At 33.8% G+C, this 11,939-nt stretch overlaps 1 pseudogene; it reads left to right on the top strand.

The window, feature by feature from the left end:
* Window positions 1-649: 649 nt before the first annotated feature.
* LOC100595146 lies at window positions 650-9,956 on the top strand (annotated as a pseudogene).
* The last annotated feature ends 1,983 nt before the right edge of the window (window positions 9,957-11,939 follow it).

Genomic DNA, 11,939 nt, shown 5'->3' on the forward strand with positions numbered 1-11,939 from the left:
CCCTTCTCCCGGATTCTTTCATCATTTTAAACCCAATCTAATTCTAATCCACCTGGTCACTGTAGCACATGTAATCATCTAAGAATTTTAAAAATATTTTTGATGAATAAATGAAAAATTAGCTAGGTGTAATGGCATAAACCTCTAGTCCTTTTTACTTTGAAAGCTGAAGTGGGAGGATTACTTGAGCCCTGGAATTCAAGGTTGCGGTGAGCTAAGATTGTGCCACTGCACTCCAGAGGGTGAAACTTTCTTTGGCATAAATAGATAAATGTGCACTTGGAGGAATGCTTGTGCCTTGAAAGAAACTCAAGAAACAGTATTAATCAATTTTAATTAATTTCTAGCATATGTTTACTCTGATAAGATTGATGACAGATATGCCTCATTCAGGCAGTGGTTTTTACAGTGATAGTGCGATGCTAATTTAATCAGCGATGAAAAGGTGTGTACTAAATATTGCATAAACCTAATCATCTCTGTCTCCACCTTTCTTAATACCCTAAATAACACTAAAGAGGTGGGTGTGGTCTTCAAAGATTCACATAAAAGGATGTAGAAGAGACAAGCTCATATTTCTCCAGAGGAGGACAGCATTTAGATTTAACTGCATTCAGGTGACCTCTGAAAGTTAACTCTGCAGGGAATGAGCTCCTATCTTGGGGAGTACTTAAAAGAATTTTTTTTTTTTTTGGAAGAATTACTGAAGGAAACATTCATAGAACCTTGGGGTAAGTGCAACCTATATGGAGAAAATTATTTGTCTCTCCCTTTACCAAATAGTAAATTACAGTGATAAAAATATCTAACTGTCTAAACTTACTTAATGATCTTATTTGTAACTCCTATTATTGCTATTCATTTTATGACATGAGGTTATTAATTGTTGTCATTTTGTGTGTTCCAAAACTGTTTAATATATTTTTGAAAAATTTTAGATATCTAGTGTTTGCCGCAATAGATTTGTATGCATCATGAATATGTGGAATTCACATTAAAACATATATGTGTGTGCTGCATGTACTAATATTGGTACACTGAATTAAGAAAAAAAGATAAATATTGAATACTGTAAATGATGTGCTTTCATAACCTTAAACTTTTAGACATGATTTTAAGTTTCTGAGGCAATGATGAGTTAAAAATGGTGATACTAAAGGAAATAATAATGCTCTCCAAAATACCCTAGCTTAGAAATCAAAACACAATTTTTTAGCAGATAATAGTATAAGGAATGATTTGATACAAGTTGTCATTTTAATTGAGGCTTACCTCAGATGAAACTATGAAAAATTCCTTGAAATGACTCAGATGACCTCTGAAAAATATTTGCAATTCTTAAATTTTCACTTTTGGCACTTAAATTCAGCAGTGATTAGTAAAAGAGAGTAAGGTAAAGGATTTCAAACTGCCAAAGCAAAGATTACAGTTTGTATTGGTCAGGGTTCTCCAGAGAGACAGAACCACAGGATGTGTACATAACTATATATATATATAAAAATATATATAAAAATATATATAAATATATATAAATATACATAAATATATAAACATATATAAATATATATAAATATATAAATACATATTTATAAATATATATAAATATATATAAATATATATAAATATATATATACATATTTATAAATATATATAAATATATATATAAATATATATATAAATATATAAATATATATATAAATATATATAAATATATATTTACATATAAATATATATAAATATATATTTACATATAAATATATATATAAATATATATAAATATATATATAAATATATATAAATATATATTTACATATAAATATATATATAAATATATATTTACATATAAATATATATATAAATATATATTTACATATAAATATATATATATTAATATATATTTACATATAAATATATATATAAAATTATATAAATATATAAATATATATAAATATATAAATATATAAATATATATACATTAAAATATAAATATATATATATAAAAATATATATACATAAAAATATAAATGTATATATATATAAAAATATATATAAATATATATAAATATATATAAATATATATATAAATATATATAAATATATAAATATATAAATATATATAAATATATATAAATATATAATTTATATAAATATATATAAATACATATGTATAAATATAGATTATATATGTATATACACAAAAATACTTACCATTGTGATACAATTTCCTATCGTATACCATACAGGTTTGCAGCCTAGGATGGATATTCTATACAGTATACCATAGGTGTGTAGTAGGCTATACCATCTAGGTTTGTGTAAGTATACCCTATGATCAAACAATAACAAAACTGTCTAATGTTTCCCTCAGATCATATATCTCTCTTCACTCTACACATGACACTGTACAGGAGAGGAATTCTACTAGGGGAATTTCTTCCCTTGATTATGGAGTCTGAGAAGTTGAACATAGGCTGTCATTAAGCTAGTGTCGTGGAAATTCCAATATCCTGGCTGAGTTGGAATCAGCTTCAGGAGAGAGAGAGGAAACTGCCTTCTCTCTGCCGTTTATCTTCAGTCTGAGCTACCAGCTGATTGGATAGTGTCCACCCACATTGAGGGCTGCTGTTCCCCACTCAGCTCACCAACTTACATGTCTCTCTGGAAACAGCTTCACAGATTCACCCAGAAAAAATACTTTACCAATTCTCCATGTATTATTTAATCCAGTCAAGTCAACACCTAAAATTAACCATAATACCTTAGTAATATAATTATATATATTTCAGTTTTTAAAAAACTGACTAAATGTCGGTTCATAGTTTGAGTGGCCCAAAGAAGAAGTTAATTTAAGCCATAAGAAAAATAAACCCAATATTTTTCATTATTTCTTTTATCTCCTAGTGATCCTAGACTGGTTTAATTGCTGTCTTTTTGTTTATCTGGTCGGTTTGTTTGTTGTGGGGTTGTTTTTGTTAAACAGCCAGCTTCTGGGTCCCTCTCTCTAAAAATATGTCATAGAGCTCTCTGACCATCTTCTCATGTTTTGTTACCCAAGGTAGGTTTTCTTTTTTTTTTTTTTTTTTTTTTTGAGACAGATTCTGGCTCTGTCGCCCAGGCTGGAGTGCAGTGGCGTGATCTCAGCTCACTGCAAGCTCTGCCTCCCGGGTTCACGCCATTCTCCTGCCTCAGCCTCTCCGAGTAGCTGGGACTACAGGCGCCCGCCACCACGCCCGGCTAATATTTTTTTGCATTTTTAATAGAGACGGGGTTTCACCGTGGTCTCGATCTCCTGACCTCGTGATCCGCCCGCCTCGGCCTCCCAAAGTGCTGGCATTACAAGCGTGAGCCATCGCGCCCGGCCCCAACATAGGTTTTCTACTCCTCTCCCATATTCATTCAATAGTTATTTGAAAGAGAAATAGGGACAACCATGTTTTATTCTAGACCACTTAAGATTAAAACCCGAGTTCCATATCGACATCCAGGGAATAGGTTTTTGAACAGATTTGCATTATGTTATGGGCAGGAACTAGGAGTAGAAGAGGTTGTGAGTCATCTAGTCAGTAGTGTCGGCTATAAAGCCTAAAGACTCTCTTTGTGTATGCATTTTTCATTTTTGTTACAGAGGAAATAGTTTGTTCTGCTTTAATGAGCACTGTCAAGAAGAAAATATAGCTATCACATATCACCACAGGTTCACAGATCTTCACCAACCCGACCCCAAAATGACATGCTGCTCTTTCTTCTTCAGAAACATGAATTCTGGAATCTTGCAAGTCTTCCAGAGGGAACTCACCTGTCCCATCTGCATGAACTACTTCATAGACCCAGTCACCATAGACTGTGGGCACAGCTTTTGCCGGCCCTGTTTCTACCTCCACTGGCAAGACATCGCAGTTCTTGCTCAGTGTTCTAAATGCAAGAAGACAACACGGCAGAGAAACCTCAAAACTGACATTTCTTTGAAGAAGATGGCTTCCATCGCCAGAAAAGCCAGTCTCCGGCAATTCCTTAGCTCTGAGGAGCAAATATGTGGGACGCACGGAGAGACAAAGAGGATGTTCTGTGAAGTGGACAAGAGCCTGCTCTGTTTGCTGTGCTCCAGTAACTCTCAGGAGCACCGGAATCACAGACACTGTCCCATTGAGCGGGCTGCTGAGGAACACCGGGTAAGTGATGCCTCTGACGATCTATTTCTCTATAGAACACATGAAATTCTTGTAAGTCTATTTCCTTGGTGATTGGATGATGTCATCTCTGTGTCCCCTTAAGCATGTCTGTTATGAGCTTCCTTGACTTCACACCTCTCAGATTTGACAAACATGAGGAGAAACAAAGCAAACTCTATTTTCTGTGGGCGAATTTGTCTCTCATTTTGGGTCCTTCGTATATCAGAGTGTGAATGATACTTTATTGTCTTCACTTGTGCTTCAATTCATGGCTCTTTTGCAGGAGGAGCTCCTAAAAAAAATGCAGTGTTTGTGGGAAAAAGCTTGTGAAAATCACAGAAAACTGAGCATGGAAACCACCAGAACCAGATGCTGGAAGGTTAGTACCGTATTACTCTACCTTCTCCAGGAACTTATAGTGAACAAATGGGTGACTCTTAAAATAGGAACTTGATCTCAACCCATAATGTTTCTGGAATTCAATAAACAAGGATAAAACACTTGAGAAAAAACTCGCTAATATTTATGTAAGTTAGTGTGACTCTTCGGTAAGATTTCTAATCAGACCACAGATGTTATCCAAGCATGCTCATCTGTTTCCATACAAACCTGTAGTAATACCCCAACAAATACAAGAAACTGGGCTATTTCACACTGTTCCCAATGGGCTGCCTGGATAAATTGTGGACACGAGAGTTATTTATCAGTCGTGGAAATTTCAGGTGACCTTTCTAAGGCTGAGTCAGTATGAATTTGAATCTTGGTGGGCAAGTATATTGAAATGTGAGCTAAATTTCAGGCGGAAGGAGCAAGCACGCAAACTTAGGGAATGCATGAAATGAAATATCAGAACTAATTAATATTGAATAAGTCATAACACATAATGGGAAAAGTGGTGAGAAATGTAGACTTGTGTCTTGATGAAGACATAAATATGTGAGAAATATGGGAACTAGTATTTAATATAAGGAGAACTCTAAGGACTTGAGAAGAATTCTAGAAATGATTTTCTCTTTGTGGATGTTTATATTGAGGGTATGATATTGAATATTAATTCATTAATTTATTCTAATATTAATTGAAAGATATTTTATGAGTACTTAGTCTATGTCAAATATCAACTTAGAAAATTAAGGAGTAAAGAAGAAAACACACAAATCTTGCAATGGAAATGAGAAAAACAAATGGTCACCATGCAGATATGTGAAGTACATGATGTGTTAGAGTGTAGTAGTGTCTTTGGAGAATAATCCAGCAGGAAAGTAGAAAAGGAGCACAGAGGCCAGGGACTGGGGATGAGGGTTTGAGTTTTAAATAGGGTGGTCAGGAAAAAGGCTCATGGAAAAATTCACACTGAAACAAAATCTTGATCAGGAGGAAATATATATATCCTCCTGTTTGCCTTCCTCTTCCTCATAAATATATGAATATATATGTGTATCTGGGTGTATATATATATATGGATATATATGAGGAATATATATACACACACACACAGATACACATATATATTCCTCATATATCGATATATACCTACATTTGAGAAATATATATATGAGTACATATATGAGAAATATGTATATATATATGAAAATAATTCTAGGTACAGAAAACAACATGGGCAGTAATATTTAATTTGCATTTATTTGGGGGTTTGAGGAACCACAAAGAAGTCCATGTTGCCGATTAGGGTGAGTTTGGAAGAGAATAAATGAAACCTTATTAGAATATGTTATGCTGGGTGAAATGCATTGAGTTGACAATGCTAGTCTGTGGTCATGTCATCATTTCTCATATAATGGTTTTACATAACTTGCCCCAATTCTCCAAAATAGAAATAATGGTTTCTTACCTAGTCAATATAACTCGATAGTTTGATTCTTATGCAAGAGCTGTGTTTTCTTTCTATAAATGTGGTGTGGAAGAGAGAAATCCATTTTTATATACCTATCTTAGAAAACATTTTATCATTAATCAAGTGAATGGAACTGGGCAGAAACAACTATGTTGATACTAGTACAGAAAAAAAAAGGAAAGAAATAAAATTTTGTGGAATCTGAGAATTGACAATATTGAGGATTAAAATATTGGGTATTCAGAATGCTAAGAGGAATCAGTGAAATTCAAGAGAAGATGGATAAAACATTTCTATTTTGACTAATTGTCACTGCAGGATTATGTGAGTTTAAGGATAGAAGCAATCAGAGCTGAATATCAGAAGATGCCTGCATTTCTCCATGAAGAAGAGCAACATCACTTGGAGAGGCTGCGAAAGGAAGGCGAGGACATTTTTCAGCAACTCAATGAAAGCAAAGCCAGAATGGAACATTTGAGGGAGCTTTTAAAAGGAATGTATGAGGATCTGAAGCAAATGTGCCATAAAGCAGATGTGGAGCTACTCCAGGTACGGACTGACCATGGGGTATCATGATGTTGAACATTCACATGCATGGGTATTTTTCCTCTCTCCTGAAATCCGTCTCCCCCTTTACTTCCATGATTTGTTTCCAAAAATACTATTCGATAACTAATGCTACTTGGTTGGGAGGGTATAGCCTCTCCTAGTGATTCTACCAGGCCGAAGATCCCTCCTACTTTATCCACCAGCAACAAAACTTTGTAGAATGGCCAAGGTAACAGACAGCCCCAAGAAATATTTCCCATCAAAAGTCAGTGATGTATCTAGGATTTTTGAAAGTGGATAAAATGAGAAGTGATTCATTGGCATTTAGGCTAATTTGGAGACATGGCATGATGGAGAAGTTGGGGAATCTAGGATCACACTAATATTATTTTGGGGTCCACTCATTTTGGTAACAGGGCTGAGGGAAGATGACTGAGTAGCTTCTTTATGGTTACCGCAGAGCATAGACTCTGTGGGCCTCCTCTCCCTTCACTTGTAAAAAGAACGTCTTCAAGACTTAGACTTTATGAGGACATTAATTCATGACATATGATAGACTGGGATTTTCATGAGAAAAGAAATAGAAAATGCTTTCCAGGAGGGAACGTTGTAGGAAAATTATATCTTCAGAAACTGTCTCCAAATCTCACACTGAACTTAGTGGAAGATTTATCTTGTGGATAGCACTAAGCCTTTCTTTTTTTTTTTTTTTTTTACAGGCTTCTGGAGACATATTACACAGGTGAGTGCATACCTAGATTTTAGCAGATGCTTTCAGTTTCCACAAATATCAAGCAGGAACTTTGATATTGAAGGTATAATTGATTCAGATAGTGATACTGCCTTGTGCTGGTTGTACTTTCTCCATCCCCCACCCCAGGTAGACATCTATTTTGTTGCCATACACAGTGATTTTCTTAAGCAGTTCAATGAAAGTTCTGCAAAACCAAAAATAAATAAATAAGTAAATAAATAAATAAATAAGAAAGAAAACCAAAAATAAATAAATGAAAGAAAAATAAAGGAAGTGAGCATCTCTATTCCTAATTTCATGTTTATTCCTCAAAAGCCTTCATATTTGAAAGAGAAAATATTACATTTACTACATGGCTACAAAGTCAGCCAGGGGAAGCCAGAGAGAAAAGGGGAAAGTATTTTAGCAGTGAAAAGTGTTGATGATTTCCAGTTTATATTTAAATATATAATTCTGAAAAATAGATGAACAAACTATTCGGAATGTTTGAACCGTGTAGGCCTCCAGAGAACCTCAACTATAAAAGGCAGATCTCCCTGCCTGGAGCAAGTTTCAACACCCCGGCCTTGAGAAGGAAGCAACAGATGCAGCAGTCTTAAAAGTAATCCCACTTTTCCAGACAATGATTTCAGGAATTTCTGGCGAGGTCTGGAACCCAGAATTTCATTTTTGAATATTCTCCTAGTATTAAGACTAATGATCCTTACTAATTTGGAGCAATACAAAGAAAGATTCGAATGAATTCTCGCTCAGATGGACTTTTCCATCGTGCTTGAAAATCAGGAACTGTGAATAAGAATGAATTCGAAAAAGAAAATGATAATTTTGGAATTAGCAAATGTGTGGGTTAAAGGGATTCTCATGAAACATCTTTTAAATAAAAGTAGTGATTTTTATGTATTTTTTTGGCTGTAGATGTGGTAACTGTGTCTTTCTCGTTGCAGGTGTGAGTCTCTGCTGCTGCAAGTGTCTGAGCCTGTGAATCCAGAGCTCAGTGCAGGCCCATCACTGGACTGCTGGACAGGCTCAATGGATTCAGAGGTAAGTGTCAGCCCATTGGCAGAATTCCCACAGTGTATTACTTCTTGTTAGAATCATGAGGGTAATACTTTACCCTTCGCCAAATCTTTATTTCATTTCAGCAGGAAGTGAACCATATGGCTATGCAACCCTTTTATATCTGTGTTTCTATTTATATTCCAATTTATAACATGAAGAGTAAAACTAGTGAAAAACAAATATGTTCTGGGCTCACATGTATAGAGTTATATATTGGGTAAATGGAATGACATAAGAAATAAAAAATTGAATAAATGGAACAATGCTCAGAAGGAAGCTTAATAATCCAAGCTTACATAAAAATTTTACATTACCGTATTTCATTTGAATTGTTAAACACATTTCGTTGGGGAATGGAGTTCACTGAAGTTTGATGGAGTATTTGTATTTTCTTATAATAAATATATATTATTGATATAATGTAAAATGTTGACTTAGCATGTAAAAAGAAAGAAGAAATTATTATGTAAATAGGAAGTAAAAATAGAAGTGATAATTTCAGTTTAGTTACAACATGAAGAGCTACGAGTAAAATCTAAAATTCAGTTTCAGTCTAGAGCTAGCAGGGATGTCCGCAGAGTGACTGGTAAAAGATTTTGCAAAAATCTGCCTTAAGTTACCACTTATAATTTGAACGTATGGACTTGTATCCAGTTATCTAGAGCAGTGCTTGAGTAAGCTAAAATCTTCCCATTCTTGCCAAAATTATATCACTAGTATTTAAGAACAAGAAATATTTTAATAATAATGAGCTTGATAGCTAAAGGGCATTCAAGGCATATAATATTTCACGTTTACATTGGAGATTGGATTAAAACAGGCTGGTCTTATATTGAACTCTCAATTTTTAAGTTTTCAATAAATTTTCAATGTCTATTTTTAGGGTTTTGTTCTTCCTATAGAGAATATTAATCATCCTTATACTTTATTAAATGTTTTAGTCACAATTCTCCTGTCCTTGTAACTTCAAATTTCTTGGTAAAGTAAATTCTTGGTAGAACAACTTTTCTCTCAAGAATTCTAATTTCTAATAATTACATGTATCCATGCTTTTTTAAAATTATTTTTGCAGTTGATTTTACTCTGCAGCATGGAAGAGCCAATAGTCATATCTTCCTGTGTGGAGATGTGAGAAGCGTGAATGTTGGATGTGACCCTCAAGATGATCCCGATATCACTGCAAAATCCGAATGTTTTCTTGTATGGGGGCTCAGGCTTTCACATCTGGCAAATATTATTGGGAGGTTCACGTGCGGGACTCTTGGAATTGGGCTTTTGGAGTCTGTAACAATTATTGGAAAGAGAAGAGACAGAATGACAAGATAGATGGAGAGGAGGGACTCTTTCTTCTTGGATGTGTTAAGGAGGACACTCACTGCAGTCTCTTTACCACCTCCCCATTTGTGGTGCAATATGTTCCAAGACCTACCAGCACAGTAGGATTATTCCTGGATTGTGAAGTAGAACCATGAGCTTTGTTGACGTTGATCAAAGTTCCCTGATATACACCATCCCTAATTGCTCCTTCTCACCTCCTCTCAGGCCCATCTTTTGCTGTAGTCACTTCTGACCAGAGAAAAGTCAGAAACGTGTCTATATGCTCTGGGAACCTGTTTATCCCAGAAAGCCATCTTTTTTGCACCTCATCAAACAGGACAAATCAGTTATATTTAATGTCTTTAGTTGCATTCTAATGTCATCAAAACTCATTTATAGTGTTTCATTAAATATGGTGAAAACACAAAAACCATGTGTATTGTTTCCTTTTTTAATCATTTTTGGAAAATCATTACCCATGATGTATGGCATAGAATATATTCTCTGGTTTTTAATTATTTCTGAATGTCACAAAGTGAAATAATAGGTAAGAGAGTTGTCTAAATGAAGTTAAAACCAATGGAAGAAAGTAGAGATCTTGGACTTCATGAAAAACCTTGGTGTAAAAAGACTCAATGGTAACCTGGAAATATTTTCTTTCCCTTCATCTAACAATATTCTACTTATCCATGTGTTTTATTTATGAACGTATACTTTGAGGTAATCTTATTTGACCTCCTATGCTGTGCTTGTCCTTGTAAATCTCATCTTATATTCAAATGCTCATGCATTATTAGAGTGCTGTTCTACAGTGAAATTTACAAGGGGATCAGGACAATGCTGAATCAATTAAATATTCAAATGGACATAACTGAATACTGACCCCTACCTCAAACCATATACAGTGCATTTCCACATGGATTCATGTTCTGAAGGTGAAGGGAACACAATAAAATATTCTCATACAGAAAGATTTCCTGACCAGGACAAAAAAGTAACAATTAAGAAGAAAAAGTTAGTTTATATCAAAAATGATGATGTCTGTGTTTCAAAATATACCATTCAAGAATTAAAACGCAAACCAAGAGTGGAGAAAAATATTTATCCCAACATATACACAATAAAATACAATACATGTGATTAATGAATGTAATAAATAAAAGAAAATCAACCCAGTGTAAAATTGGGAAAATATTTGAACAGGTACTTCATAAAATTGGAGGCATAAATATCTGGACAAATATGAAAAAGGGATTACTTTTATTAGTCCTCAGAATAATAAAAATTCATCCATAAGTTGAACTACAGGCTTCCATAAAAATTTGCAAAATTTTAAAGACACATAGTATTGTGTGTTGTGAAAGATAAAGAATCAGTGAAAGTTATTCATGGCTGGAGGTATGTAAACTGAGATACTTTTTGGCAAACTGACTATGAGCATTCCTTATGGGCTAGATATTCTAATTCTAAAATATATTCCACAGACTGCCTATGTGTATTTCAAGATAAACACAATGTTGATAATTACAACAATTTTTATAGTAGCTCCAAATTGGAGACAAAATAAATATTCATCAACAGTAGAATTGCTAAATAAATTGTGATCTCATCATACAAAAGAATTTTACAAAACAGATAACACCAAAATGCAACAAATCAATGAATCTCAAAGAGAAGTTTAAGAAAAGAATTGAAACACACAAATGTTATATTACAGTGTTTTATTCAGATAAATTGTGAACTCCATTAATTGATACTAGAAGTTAGAATATTGAATAATATTTTGGAAGGTAATGGTTAGGAAACTTAAAAATTAACCAGGATAAGATACAGGAAGCATTGAAATCAAAGAGAGAAACTATAAGCATTTTTCATGCAGAAGAGTATTTTATATATATATATATTAAATATTTTAATGTATAGAATAAGTTTGAAATAAATAAATTTGATGTTTTGCCTAATTTTTCAAATGCATATATTATAATTTAATTTATGATAATTTAACATCAACATTAAGACATAAAACTGTTTTATTATTATACTTTAAGTTCTGGGGTACATGTGCGCAACATTCAGGTTTGTTACATAGGTATACACGCGCCATGGTGGTTTGCTGCAACCATCAACCCATCATCTACATTAGGTAGTTATCCCAGTGATATCCCTCCCCTGGACCCCACCCCCAACAGGCCCCAGTGTGTGATGTTCCCCTCCCTGCGTAAGTATTGGGACTTTT

The sequence above is a fragment of the Nomascus leucogenys genome, unplaced genomic scaffold, assembly GCF_006542625.1.
Source record: "Nomascus leucogenys isolate Asia unplaced genomic scaffold, Asia_NLE_v1 001383F_39056_qpd_obj, whole genome shotgun sequence".
Classification (NCBI taxonomy): domain Eukaryota; kingdom Metazoa; phylum Chordata; class Mammalia; order Primates; family Hylobatidae; genus Nomascus; species Nomascus leucogenys.